The sequence below is a fragment of the Ursus americanus genome, chromosome 10, assembly GCF_024610735.1.
Source record: "Ursus americanus isolate L20-20 chromosome 10, mUrsAme1.1.p, whole genome shotgun sequence".
In the NCBI taxonomy this organism is placed as follows: domain Eukaryota; kingdom Metazoa; phylum Chordata; class Mammalia; order Carnivora; family Ursidae; genus Ursus; species Ursus americanus.
In genome coordinates, this window is record NC_142136.1 from 7,850,805 (window position 1) to 7,866,191 (window position 15,387).

Consider the following 15,387-nt stretch of genomic DNA (forward strand, 5'->3'; position numbering starts at 1 on the left):
ATGTAAAGTGCCATTCTTATCAAATCTTATCAACATGACATCTTGCTTATCTATTTATTATTTATTTATTTAATAAATCTACTTATTAAAATTTAATTTTGCTTAAAATTCAATACCATCTTATTTATATTTTGTTCAAATCATTCTGATTTTAGCCATTGGGAGCTCTTTCACTTGGCTCCTCTGTCCCTTCAACATAACCCATCACCATGAATTAATTTTCTACTGTATTTTTTTCTGGAAGTTTTATAGTTTCACATTTTACATTTAGATGTGGATGGAGCTAGAGGATATTATGCTAAGTGAAGTAAGTTGGTCAGAGCAAGACAAATACCTCATAATCTCACTTATATGTGGAATTTAAGAAACAAAACAAAAGGCCATAGGGAAAAAAAGAGAGAGGAAAATCAAGATGTATTAATTCTTTGTTAATATTCTCAACATGAAATTCACTCAGAAATATTATTTCATCTTCTGAAGTCTCGAAATTAAAAATTTCGTCAAAAAACAGACCTGTGTGATTCAGGGTAGCAGCGATTCACAAGGCTCTTCCAGACTCCAAGTTTACCTCTGATCATAGCAACTGTATCCAGCTTTGCATTTCTTCTGGGTGTAAGCATGACTTTAAATTACTTTTCGATAGCTTGTGTATCCTTGCTTATGTATATTCATTTTTTATCCTCTGTGAATATGTGCTCTCTCTGCAGCTAGTTTAAAGAATCTTCAGAAAAAGAGCAGAAAAATCTGTGTGAATCTTTGTCTCATGCTCAGGACCACACCAGCCACATTTGTAAAAAACATACTGAGCAAAGGCGAGCTGCTCCAAACTCAACCTATTTACTTACAGGTTGCATGATCATTAATGCTTCTCAGTCGTTTTCACATCAATGTGTCCATAATAATAGTAGAAGGACTAGTGATAATAATAACTGTTATTTATTATAGTCATTCATTTTTGAAGAGTTTTAAATATATTGTTCTAATTGCAAAGAACGCACGCATGGAGCAATGGACACTAATACGGCTGATCTCTATTGAAGGTTTCATAAGGGGACATGACCAATTATGGCATATCTAGTATTCTTGTCCAAAACTCCAAACTCATGACCAAAGTCCTCTGTAGTTTCCTTCAATCTTTCTAAAAGCAGCAGCTAAACCTCAGTCACATTTAGTAAATGTAAAAAAAAAAAAAAAGTTTCTTTGTGTAAAATGTTTCTTTTAATTGTTAATATCAGAGCAACAGTGTGCAGACATTCTAAAATGTCCGTAATAATAGTGACGAAAAGTATACATTAAAAGGAAGTGAGTAATTTGTGACTTCAAATTTCCTATTTTGTTCGACAGATAATTTAATTATGTTTTAACTTTCTTCATATACAAGTTACATATTTTCCCACTTCAAAAGATTCATGGACTAAAATAAACTATAGATAGTTAGCAAATATTCCCTGAAGTGACAAGTTATCTCCAGATTCTTTGGTCTTAATAAATAATGAGGGAATATGGAAACTTGGAATATGAAAAACTTAATAAAGAAGACTTTCTGTGTCTGGATGACAAATATCTATTAGTATGACTTACAGAAGCTACTAGATCAAACCCATGCCTAAAAATGTAAGTTCTAGTCAAGAAAACTCACTAATAGCACATATTTATGCATTCTTACAAATCATGAACTTTTTTTTATAACCAAATACAAACATTTAAGTGAATTTCACACTTACTTGTATAGACTTTTGGCTTGTACGAGTCAGTTTATTTGTGACAATGAGATTTTAGCCTTTCAAGAATACATTCTAACTTCAAATGGAAAGAAAAAAAATCCCTCTTATTTTCATCAGATCCATTTGGTAGTAAGACCAAACTAATGGCCTTAAAACGTTTCTCTAAAGATTTCTCAATTCCCTTAAAATAATTTCAAAATTGCAGTAAAGCTTCTATTCACTAGAGGAAAGCATCGATTAAAAGTTTATCTACTAAATGAGGAAGGAAATACGTGGAGTTTAATATATCGTATGAACACATCGTAATAGCAAGACCAGCAAAACATCTCCCTCATATCAGATTTCAGCTTTACCTTCACTAGATGGGATTTTCTACTGGGCCTAATCTAACTTTCCACTTTCATTAAAGCACAGGCTCCGTGGAGGCAGCCGGGTGGGAGCAGGGAAGGGAGCATGGGGTGACAGGGGGAGAAGGGCCAGGGACAGAGCAGGGGCCAGTGCTGACCCTGCGTGTGAGGGACGGGGTACCTCCTGGCATCAGAAGCTTCCTCTGCCTTGTTCTGCAGGACAAGAGTCTCGATTCCAGCCTTAAATTCATCGACATATACTTAAATTATTCGAACATGTTTTCTGGAAATAGAACATGTACCCGCAATTGGGAATATCGGATGACTGGGGGTTTTGTTGGGTTGGTTTGTTTTTGTTTCTCCCTACAACTTGGAAGCACCCACACTCCCCTCCTTCAAAGTTGGAAGGATCCATTAGCACAAATTCGCAGCCCAGTTTGGAAGGAGATTCTTCTTTTGTCGCTGTTCAAGGTTATCCACCGGCGCCGATTTCTCACTTGGCTGCATCCAGAGGCTCACGTGCCTGCCCCTTAAAGTCAGGCTGTCCTTTACCAGCATTCGGGGACCAAAGAGAGCCAGGTCTCTAGCGTGACAGCCGCCTGCTCCCATGACAGGGAAGGAACCAGAGGAGAACGGCCTGGTGGCTCTTCCCTCAACTTCTTACTCTAATAATGTGACCCCCAGATGCCAGGCCAGCGGAGAACAAATGAGGGGGTGAAGGAGAAGGATTATTTGTCCTGTTCAAGGAATGACCTCAAAACACATTGAGGCTACTTTTCTTTTCTTTCTTTCTTTCTTTTTTTTTTTTTTTTGCCTTGCTTATCCTTTTGTGGAAGTATGAATTTATTATCTCTCAGAGATCTGATCTACCTGTCCTGTATCTGTATCTATATTCGTATCCGTAGCTATCAATCTCTCTATATAGATAGAGATGTCATCTATTTTTATTTATGTAAGATATTGATCTTGTAGACAGATTGGTTAGGGTATGAAAAAAATACAAACTCAAAGCATAAAATTGAACACCATCTGGAAGCCTCCCTAAAAAGACCTTTACCTAATTAAGGCAAAACCAATTGAACAGAATTAATATAAACTAGGCAACAACTCAATAAAGAAAAGTAAAAAGGTGAAAAACAGCCCCAACTTCAGAAGTGTTTGTTACTACAGAATAAAGCATATATTAAGGACATAGATAAGAGAAAAAAATAAGAATTACAAACATGCGATTCATCCTTTGAAAAATAATGTATAGTAGTGTATTAAAGAATAAAAGGATAAATCAGAACGATCAAAAATAGGGATAAGAATGGTAAAAAAAAATCAGACCATAAAGTCCATAGTGGTAGATGTGGTGATTTAGGCTGTCTTTCTGGCGCTTAGAAACGTGTACTTAAAACAAGGACAAGGGCACAGCAGGCACTGTTTTCGTTCTAGAGTTTTGGTAACTGATAGACTAGCCTACAGAAAAATTATCCTTGCAGATTTAATTTGTTACATAGATAAGCCCAGGGAATAAAATTAATCTATATTAAGATTCATAGAAATCAATTCAAAAATTTCCAAAATATGTAACCTTGTAAATCACTAGGATGCAGCCCTGAATCTAATGTAATGCTGCGGGTCAACTGTACACAGATGAAAACAACAGGAAACAAAACTTCCAAAATCCAGCAATAATAACTAAACATTGGCGTCAAAGATCTCATCACACCTACCATACATCATCTAAAAACGAACTTGCATATCTCTCTCTATCATCTATCTATAGAGAGGATTTTTATAAAACTGTATGAACAAGCATAAAAGTATTTTTTAAAGCTGCAACTTACCCCAAGTAAAATATAAGTGTAAATAGCATAATATTATGTTGGGCTATTAAGAGTATGCTACAATGGTTTTGGAAGTATTAATAGGGTGAATTTGTCAATATGTTTTTTAAATAATAACAATGAAAGGACTTGCTATGCCAGATATTAAAATACATTTTAAAGAATTATATGATTTAAATGTTGTATTCCTGAATTGGAAGGAGAGAAAGAATTTAATGGAACAGAACCAAAGTTCAGAAGTAGACCATGGTACAGAGATTTTAGTTTATGCTAAAGATGACGCTCTGAAAAAAATTATAAAAGAGATATATTATCTCATATATAGTTGTAGAGTAACTTTTATTAAAAATAATACATTAGTTCTTCTATTCTACCATATGTCCAAAGATATTATATACAGATAGTGTGAAGTAATAATCAAAACAAAATTTTAAAATAATAAAATAAATATTGGTGGATATTTCCATAATTTGAAGGTAAGATTTTGTAAGCACTTATACAGAATCATAAATTATAATTTTAAATGTTACACAGATTTTTTACATTTGAAATTATATATGAGCAAAAAATTAACCTTTTAAACTCACTAAAAATATAAGAAGAGAATATCGGTAGTATATAATCAGTGATTATATAAGAAATCTTAATATCAGTCAGAAAACACATATAAATAGGTATTTATATGAAATAAAAAGTCCAATAAATATGTATTTATAATAGTTAATCTTAGAAGAGGCCAAAATGCAATTTAAAACAAGGACAATCAATTTGTCTTATGATTTTAGAAATATTATTTAAGAAATTTTTATTAGGTGCCATAAATTGGACAGTTTAAAAAAATTACCATAGATCTACTTTGAAAAACAAAACAAAACAAAATTATAGTACAGTATGAACTTTAATATGGGGATAAAAGAAATAACGTAAATACACTAAAAATCTGATTGATCCGCTAAACTCCATGTATCTATAACATGGAGAATCACAAAGCTAACAGAATTCCTGTTCCCAAAGAATACTTGATGACAAGGTAAATATTTAGGATGTAACATTATGTAAAAACTTTATATAAAAGACTTGTATAAAAATAAACAGCAAAATCTCACTTTTTAATTTACTTATACGTATATAACTATATTTATGTGGATCACTGAATGAGAGCAAACCAGGAAAGATAAAAATATGCCATAATTAAAAAACAGAAATCATTTAAAAGTAGAAATCATTTTTTTAAATGATTAAAAATTTAGAAAATTAAGTGATTTAAAAATCATTTAAAAATGATTTTACTACATATATGTATATTTGAAGCATTATAAAATTGTTTTTATGATTACCAAACAATAATCATTCAGATCAATTAAAATCATCAGTTTTTATCAAGTAACGGGCTAATTAAGTTCTCTTAAATGTTTGCATTACGTCCGTGTTGTTTTTCTCAAGACCTATGGTTTATTTTAATAGCAGATTTCCCTCAGATATTAAGATAAAGTTTCCAAATTACCATGCTTTCTGAAGCCTTTCCCCACTCACAATTAGATCATCTTAGTTTGCTTTATTTCATTTCCTTTCCCGATGTCTGTTTTTAGAAATCAGGGAAAAAAGTGTTCTTTTCCAAATGAATTAGAACTGAAGCAGGAAGTGTTCCAGAATTAAAACTTTCAACAATGTATTTGGACAGGAGACACATTTAGAAGGACTGTTATTTTTATCTGCACAGGGCAAACAATAGAAATCACATGACGGGGAAGCTACATCCCCTTAAAATGAGACTCTTTCAGGCGATGTAGAAATCCGCATGTATGCAAATATACAATTTTGACAATTCCATACAAGGCAAATATGCTTCTTCAAATATCATATGCTTACATTCTACGAACTACAAAAGTCTTACTGTTTGCTGATCTTGTATCTTTCATAGTCCTAATCATTTCTTTTTGCAACGCTCTCTTGTAAGGAATAAAGAAGCTGGGCTCTGAGCTACAGTGTGCTTTTCTGCCTCTCTCACTTTATTGCGAGGCTTCCTGATTAATAAGATTTATGGACGGGCTTACTCCGCGGGGCTTTGGAGCTGTTTTATTTTACTGTAGTCTTCACTGTCTCTGTTCTTCCTCAGGAATTGAACTTTTTACCTCCGACAGTCCATATGCTCATTGGATTGCAGAAAACACCAAATACTGCCTAATGGTATTTCCACCTCAAAAAGCTGTAGCAATTATTTTCGTTTCAAACTTGATGGCCAATGAAAAAGCTCAGGAAAGGAAAGAAGTGCTCCGTGCTGTGCTGAACCCATACAGCTCATTAATAATTTACACTAAACATGAGCAGAAAAAGGTCGGTGTGTTCCCAAACTTGAAGTGTACTTTTTTTTTTATCCCTCTCTACTTTTCCAAATTTTATTTTGGAAAGTATTTTCTGGCCTTTTGTAAATCTAAGACCTAACAGACTGGGCATTTTACTAACATGCAACGTCCTCACAGAAAATGCTTAAAGAGATCAGTGCACGTGAACTTGATCAAGGTCCTACATTTATTGTGAAGATTTATAGCAAAGTATTTCAAAAGTAAATCCTCTGAGGATGATCTTAGGTCCCATTTGTTCACATTTTGTTCACTCTTAAGGGACCCACCTTTAAGAAAATTAAGAATGAAAATATTTACTGTTCCGTGTAAGACTCCTCAGTGGGAGTAAGATGATATATGTCAGCATCGACTTGCTAGTTTGATAATAAAAATCTGACCTGTCATCTTTGACCCAAATATTTGTAAATATTATGCTTCTGGGATTATTACCGTGGCATTCCCAGAGCAAATCCAGAGCAAAGAAAACTCAAAGCGAAGAGTCTTTGGTGGAAGTCATTCGACGGCCTTATCAGGAAAGCAGCAATTTTACCAGCATTGTCCTTGATTTGTCTGTTTCCAGTGCTTTTTATGCAAAAGATGATTTTGAATTTGCTGATTGGCAGCATCTTTTAGCATACGGTGTCTTCTTCAGAGCGATTTGAAAAACCTTTTTGTAGGAACAGTGGGGGAAATTTTCCCCATCTCTATAGATGTGTCCTTAGAAAAATAAAATTCCCTCGGAAAATGTACAGTACGCTTAATCCTAAATTAAAGTAGTTGCTGAAATGCTATTACTTAACCCCGAGGCATATGTGATTTCTAAAGAAACAAATTCAGCGTTTAATTAACTCCGAAATCCTCCTGTAAATGGAGCTTCTGTGTGCGTGTAAAGTTCAAGGCAGGATGCATTTAGAGAAGGCAACAGCTCGGAGGGCTTGCTGTCCTCCAGCAGCCAGCCTGCCCTATCTGAGCCAGACAGATTCCACACATGGCTTCATGCTCTAAATTAGGGAGTGCGGGGGTTCACCTAGAGTGCACAGATTAAAATTTTCAATAGACCTAAAAATGTCTCGAAGGCATGAATGAGCCTGTCACTTTCCCTCTGCCTTTCCAGCAAATGATGGATTCACTTTATCCCCATCATATAACCCGTGAGATCTGCCTGCTTTCGTCCGTTATTCTTCGTCCTCAGTCAGGCTGAAATGGAGGTTGTGGTTAAACAAATCTGCTTTCATGGAGCAAAGCGCTGTGAAACGGAGCTGATTAGGGCCTGACACATCGAATTAGAGGGGGCTGTAAAGTTGGCTGATGACTCTGTTGTTTCAGGGCCCGGGTTCTGGCTTGGCCATTCTTTCTGATGACACGAGTAACTTTGTTTCATTTTAATTGAGGGGAGAAAACTTTTGCTAGAGTGAAATAATTATTACTCCAATTTTAAATATTTTATTTCTAAACACGTTCCTCAGCTTTGCATTTCCCCCGCACCTTAAAACCCAAGTGTTTGCCAGCCGGAAATTGGATTCAAAAATCGGCTAACAGACACGAGAACTTACCATTGACAGAACGGTGTTTTACAATAGGGTGGTGTGAGAAAGAGCAAGGCAAGTGACCGATAAAGGAAATACCAAAATATGTGTGAAATGTCCTAGAAGTTTTCTTTTCTTCAATAAAACCACCTCTATAAGTATAACTAGGACTATTCTGGAGTATCTGGCACGGCAATATTACCTCCTTTGAAAACTATTTAAAAATTACTAATCCTCTTCAAAGAGAATGGTGATTATTGTATTAAAACAATTATACCTCTTATGCTCTTAATAATCTTTTGGGTACATCATATACGAATTTGCCCAGCAAAATAAATCCCCCTATCAGTAATTTACTCAAAGTTTTTGGGCAAATAGTCCCCAAAAGATGCCTACTGTTAAATACATCCTTACTTCTATTTACACAAATACATTATCCTTTCTTCTTGCAACTCTGGAGAATTTGGAAAGGTTACTCTCATGTTTTTATCTGGTAATCCTGCACCTAAGACCTTTCCTGCAGTCTTATTTGCTTGAAATACCAACTGTCCCTGGGGGGAAAATAATATAAAGAATAGGAGTTAAGGAGTAATGGATTTTTAAGTCACCGATTAGTAACATGTAGTATCCTTTCACGTCTCAATTCAACAGAGTGAAGTTTAGATTATAGAAGAGAGATAGATTTGATATGCAGGATCAAGTTCTAGAAATAAACAAGAAAGCAGAGTTCACTGGGCCTGACCCCTTTTCCTCAAAATGCACATGTTAATCTCACTGCTGCATGGGTGGCCCCCCGGAGGCCAGGCTGGGTGCACCCACCGGACGGATCCTCTGACCTGAGTTCTACAGGCCACCTTCTAGGGCACTTGATTGAAGTGTCTGATCTTAGGTATTTTTCTGATATTTGAGTGATGTGATAATGCCAACAGAATGTAACATATAAAAACAATGGTTCATGAAATTGTTATTTTTCCCTGACATCTTTTATAGCTTTTCAAGTTCAGACTATTCAGGGAGGGTTTGGGATTGTTCCAGATTTCTAAAATTTGATAAAAGATTGAATAAAGTCTGTGTTTTATTGTTCATATTTAGAGATTCTTACAACTGATTTCCTCAGCCTGGACTAGTCTAATGGTCACTGTGAAATGTACATGTGATAAAAGGACTTAACCTCAAAAACCAGATTGGCCTTTTTATTGCATATGTGTCACAAACGACGTGTGACTACAGGGTGGTTTGGGGGTTGCCCACATACATGATGTCTGATATTGCACGAAAGAAATGATGGGTTTTTTCTTAACACTTTCAGATGTGGTAGGAGCACTCAAGACCACCCACAATCTTTATATGGTGTAGGAGCATAGGAAGAAACAAGTTCTCATAACTTGTTATGACTCCTTTGCTTTTGTTGTTGCATTTGTAATAGAAACTATGGGTTGAGGACTTCCCAGAGGGGAGGGCTTGAATAATGTGCTTCCTGAGTTGGGATTCAGAGGATTCCTGGTATCGGGGGCCACAGCTGATCTCACGATCCTTGATGATGGTATTGGACAGCTGGTCCTGTCCAATTCCTCTGTCAGGAGAAGCAAGAGGACTTTTCTCAAACCTTGCATTTGTATCTGAACTTACTTCTTTTTTGATACATTTAAAAATTATTCCACACATGGTCATCCATAGGCAGGCCTACCCATAGGTATCTCAGAACTGCAAACAGTAGACAGTTGTACCAGTAGACGATTATGAAACACATTTACAATTGCAAAATCTGCTTTGGTTAAGTCTGAGATTATAGAGAACCGTTATACTAAATTAAATGCTGATATAATTTACCTAAGGCCATTTTCACTCAACATATTAATAAAGACAATGATCTTTTCCCAACATACTCCAATTAAACAAAATACATGGGATTAAAGTACTACATGGAGGAAATCCTCTGGAATTAGTCAATGAGCTCTTGTCAATGAAACACCTGAATATCGAAAGAGTGGCAGAGTACTCTTTCAATAATAATAACAATAACAAAATTATCAAATACGACATTTATCAGGTATAAAACCATTTTCTGCTTCCATCTATTTAAGTTTTATGATACAATTCTTTGTGCACTTAAATGATATTTGGGGATATTAGAAAAAAGAAGAATCCCCAACTTCAAGAATTTTACATATTGAGGGGCGCCTGGGTGGCACAGCGGTTAAGCGTCTGCCTTCGGCTCAGGGCGTGATCCCGGTGTTACGGGATCGAGCCCCACATCAGGCTCCTCCTCTGGGAGCCTGCTTCTTCCTCTCCCACTCCCCCTGCTGTGTTCCCTCTCTCGCTGGCTGTCTCTATCTCTGTTGAATAAATAAATAAAATCTTTAAAAAAAAAAAAAGAATTTTACCTATTGATACCATTCTATTAAAATACTTACTCTCCTGCTATGGCTACAACATCTCACACACTTGCTACATGTAAAGTAGATCTAACAATAACTATAAGCATTTTTGTCTTTATATTTTTTTAACATTTCCGTTATTGGAAATCACACTATAGCCTAACAATTTGACACATAATAACTACTCAGGTAAAATTAGTTTTATGTTTTTAAGAGAAAACTATATTAGCATAATTTGAAGAAAATTAATCATATATTAGCTAGAGTCATTAATGTGCCATATAGTCAAATATATAGTGCAGGAACACAAATGGTGAGTGATGAAATAAAGATAATAAAAGATAAAAATATCATTACAATCCACTAAAGTTGTAATAAGACAGTACGTCTTTCCAGATAAATACATAAATGATTCAATTATTCAAATGTTTTTTCTCAGAATTTAAAATTTTTGTATGTATATATTGCATTTAATGTACAAAATTTTAAAATTCACGTTTCTCTAAGTTGTCAAGTGTTTGCACTATTATTTTATGATACTTGTAACACTACCATATGATTTTCATTGTCAGAATGACAGATATTGAAGTCAATGTGGTTTGAAATAGACAACTGAAATGAGGTGGAATAAGTGTTGCTAATATATCTATTTTTTTAATACTAGCTTGTCAATATAAAAAAAATATAAATTTACCATCCTTTTAAGCTAGGATTTATTGATGCAAAAATACTGATTTAAAAAAAAATTCTTTCACATTCTCGAACGAATTCTATTTAGGTTTACATCAAGGTTTTATCTTATTTTACTTTGATTCTAGGAGCAGAAATAACACAATAAAATCTTGAAAAGTTCATATGGAAGAGTCACATTGAAAGAATTAGGTATGTGTGCATTTAGGAAAAAATCACGAGGGTATTCACCAACCCTATGAAGTCACTCTTAGAAAACAGTGCAATCATACCTTTAGAACTTAGAGAAATGAGTTCCATTATTAAATGAGAATTGAAACATAACAAACGTATTATTTTAAATCATTTTCACAGCTGATGGGTTAGTCAGTAAATGTTGTTGGTGCAATCAGCGGATCGGTCAACAAGTACTTTTGGGGGCATGTGACAAACGTCTCCTGACAACTGGGTACGGAGGGCCTGGAGAGACTGACAGTCTGTGCTCATTTTGCCTCCAGTCTGTGTAGGAAGCCATATAACACAAAAACAAATAGACAACTGAGATCATTCCCGCTGCTAACCAGTGCCAGGGAGAAGATGAAATAGGTCACTTGGTCGAGCGTTCTGAGAGGTGGTGTTGGCGGACGTTTAGGGATGAAGGTCGGGTCAGGGCTCTCTGAGGATCGGCGGGTGTTGGCTTGAAAATTAGGTAAAAGAAGAGGATTACAAGGGAAAGGAATAGTTTGTTGGTAGAATGCCCCTAGTAGGGAAGACCTGGGTGGTTTTGTGAAACCAAAGTAAAGCCAGTGGTGCTGAAATATGGAGAAAAGGGTAAGGTGTGCAGGGAATCTCCTAGAAGTTAACGGGCAACCAACCATGCAGAAGCCTTCAGCCCGAGAGAGGAAGCTGGGCATTTCTTTTAAGAAAGACAGGAAACAACCGGGGGATTCCCCACGGGAATGATGACGTCTTTTTCAGAAAAACAGCTCTGGTTGTTCTGTAGAGCATAGACAGGAGTAGGGCCAGGGTGCAGTAGCAAGCCTGGTAGTACGGTGGTGGTCCTTCGGGCAGGAGATGAGTGCGGAGACTCAGGCGGCCATGCAAGTGGGAAATGCAGTTTGGTTCCGGGCCTTCTGAAAGTGGAGGTTGCAGGACTGGCTGACGGAGTAGGTATGAGTCCAAGAGATGAATCGAAAATGACTGTGAGGTCTTCTCTTGTGTGGTTGGGTGGAATGGTCATGGCATTTAGTGAAGGGAGAGTGGCTGAGGGGGAAGACATGGAAAGAATTAGTAGAAGGGAAAACCGTTTTCTCTGCTTTGTCTACACTTAGTACCTATCCTAGTGAAGAGAGGATGTAGGAAGTCGGAGGTAGGCATCTGATGGTCGCAGAACAGGGCTGTGCTGCCGATTGCCAATGCCAGTTTGAAAGACAGTGTATGGATAATGCCTGTAGTCATGGGATACGTAAGGTAACCTTGGGAGGAAGTGCAGATATAGAGACTTGGGGTGTGGGGGTGCCCTAGGACACGGCTATATTCGGTACATTGATAAGGTAGAAAAAATACTAACAAAGGAAATGTGAGCACATTCTCAGTAACTGCGTAAAATGTCAAGAAAGCCCAGAAAAGAAAATTCTATGAAAAAGAGTGCCAAATGCCACCAAGATCTAATGCCCATGAAGATAGGAAACCGACCTTCAGGTTTGGCAAACTGACATGAGCAGCTCTGGAGGGGTGGTCTGGAAGTCTGACCAGAGTAGCTGGAGGAGAAACTGAGAGATGGGATGGTAAGTTCAGCAGGAAGGGAAACGTTTGGAGAAATCTAGCTGTGGAGGAAGGGAAGCCAACACAAAGGCGGGAGGGGGAGCATCAGAGACACAGGTGTTAGGTGAACTTTTGAACAGTGACCGTTCTTTCATGCCCCACAGGTGGGGCAGTTGAGCTTATGGGTACAGACTGGTCAGACGGGTGATTGAAGAGTGAGATGTAGTTTTTGACTGGTTCCCATTGTTTCATTCCTGTGCTGAGAGGTAGGTTGTAGAGGGGTTGTCGATTTGAGAAGAAAGGAGACTGCCCTCCCAGAGAGTGGAAAAGATAATTTACTAGATAAACGCCATTGCACTACCCCACGGTCGAGAGCCTGTTTGAGATCAGCGGTCATAAACTTGATGTGAGTCCATCCAACAAGTTTCTGGAATTTTTATCCAGCAACATTCAACTGTGTGGGAATGTGCAGCTGCTCCGAGGTGGGGGGACGGTTGGATGCCGTGGTAGTTCCACAGATGAGTGTGCCCCAAAATTCAGGAGAGCGAGGAACTTAATGATGCTTGCAAGAGACTGATTAAAAGGCCAAGCACAAAAACAAAGTTGGGACAATGAGGAGAGTGAAGATACGGTACAAGCGAAGCAGGAGCACTGCGTTCCCTGGAGATTGGGATGGACAGTTATGTAGGTCAGCTGGAAAAGCCAGAGACAGTTGAATCAAAAGCAAACATTTGAAATCAAGACGTAAAGGTGACACAGACCCTGATCATGGGGAGATGCGCAGTAGGGTGACGTAGTACATGAGAAAAAGAGAACAAAGGAGGTCCAGGCAGGGGTAAGCCAATGATGTATTGGGTAGATCATCCCTGTGGATGTTGAGGTTTCCAAGAATGACACAGAAGCAGTGGGGAAGCAGGAAGGGAGGCAGTGCCCCTCATGCTAAAGTTAACACCACGACAGAAGGGGTATGGGGAGGTCATTATGTAATCCCCACTAGAAGGGGAACTGGCAAGTCTGATCTCATGGCATATGCTCCCAGTCATGGGGGCTTGCAAAGGTGGGGTGTCTTCAGTAACAGTAGGTATTTAGGTAGCAGGCTCTGGGAAACAAAAGTTAAATTATGATGTATACCATAGTTTCCAGTGTAGACTTTCTATCGTGCATAGATTAGCAATGTATAACACCGGGTGAAATTCTCTGGAGGCCCCTAACCCTGGAGAGAGAGGAGCAAGGAGAGGTCATGCTTGGTAAGCATACTGAAATTGAGTTTTGCAGATATGGAAAGTATTATCTTGTTTCAGAAATTAAAATTAAAGTAATTATTGTCAATGAGAAACTCAATAATCATATTAATCTGAAGACCTAGACATATTAAAAAGCAACAGAAAGAAAAATTGGAAAAGACATAAATTCCAAATAAATCTCTACTGTAAAATAATTAGTAGGGAGCTATCAGATATATGCTGCTATGGACAGGTGCCTTAATTTTGCCTATAGATATGTGCCTCATCAGGGGCTGAGCACAAGCAGCAAGAGTAGCAGAGGCAGAGGGAGAGAAGCAGACTCCCTGCTGAGCAGGGACCCTGACCCGGGGCAGGCGGGGGGGGGGGGGGGAGGGGGGGGAATCAATCTGACAAACCCGAGATCACCACCTGAGCCGAAATCAAGAGTTGGATGCTTGACTGACTGAGCCACCCAGGTGCACTGAAATTTACATTTAAGATACTCAACAAACTTGCCTTATTCTATATACACTTATATAATTAAATATTTAATCTAGTTGATTTCTTCATGAATATTTTGATAAATATAAAATTAGTGGTATCCAAACATAAATTCAATAAAAATATGGCATGTATATAACCTAATAGAAATGCCATTTTGATATGGGTAGGCCACACTTGTTCATGATTGTCATGTAGTCATAAAATATTTAATTATAGCATGGTTTTATTTTTGTTACATTTCATTGGTGAACATTTGGATAAAGTAATTAAAATTAAAATGTGCTCGTCTCGGGTGGCTCCATGAGAAGCAAAGCTAGGAAACAAAAGTAGGCATATTCATTGAATCGATGTGATTAATATTTGAGCTAGGCCTCCAGATTAAGGAATGTTAGTTGCTAATACATTTTCATTTGGGTGCTCTTATTAGATCACTGAGTATAAATGTTAATATTGGAATATGTAGAACGTTAGGTCTTTGTGAATTTGGGTGATCTTTCTACCTTGAGAAGGAGATAATCCAGGATGAGCTTGGAAACCGTGATCATCTAATTCCAAGAATAGGGACTCAGATTGGATCTATTTCTCCAAACAATTTTCAATAAGTGTCAATTTTGGGTAATGAATTTGTTCATGTAGCATGATTAATATCACTGTTTGAAGACTGACATTTATCTACCACCTGTAGGTAAAGGTTTCCATTTGTCCTGTGGAATCAAGACAGAGAAAGAAAACACGTAACATATGTGGTGTTTCTTCTTTGATTAGTTATTTGACAGGGGCCAGTTCAGGTAAATATTAATGCCAGAAAGGAACACCATACTTCATTTAGCAAAAAAAGAACTTCGGGGTTAATGGATCCTAAAATGACTTGGGAAGTCTCTCAGAGGTTATTGTTTCAAATATAATGAAAAGAAACCAGATTAATGACAATAGTAGTTGAAATGTATTCAACAATTACTAGTGGAAGGAACCAATGGTGAGCATTTCACATGTATTATTTCATTTAATTTCTGTATCAACCTGAGAGAATAAAGTCCGCTCTCAGCTTCCCTTTCCTTGGAAAATTCTAGTGTGAAAT

The 15,387-nt window shown here is 37.1% G+C and overlaps 1 long non-coding RNA gene across 1 annotated transcript in view; it reads left to right on the forward strand.

The window, feature by feature from the left end:
* The first annotated feature begins 11,849 nt into the window (after positions 1-11,849).
* LOC123802232 (uncharacterized) overlaps positions 11,850-15,387 on the forward strand; it is a 39,749-nt gene continuing 36,211 nt past the window's right edge. Inside the window, exon 1 of the long non-coding RNA XR_006782463.2 lies at positions 11,850-11,988. This is a non-coding gene — a long non-coding RNA (uncharacterized LOC123802232). The remainder of the gene's footprint in view (positions 11,989-15,387) is intronic.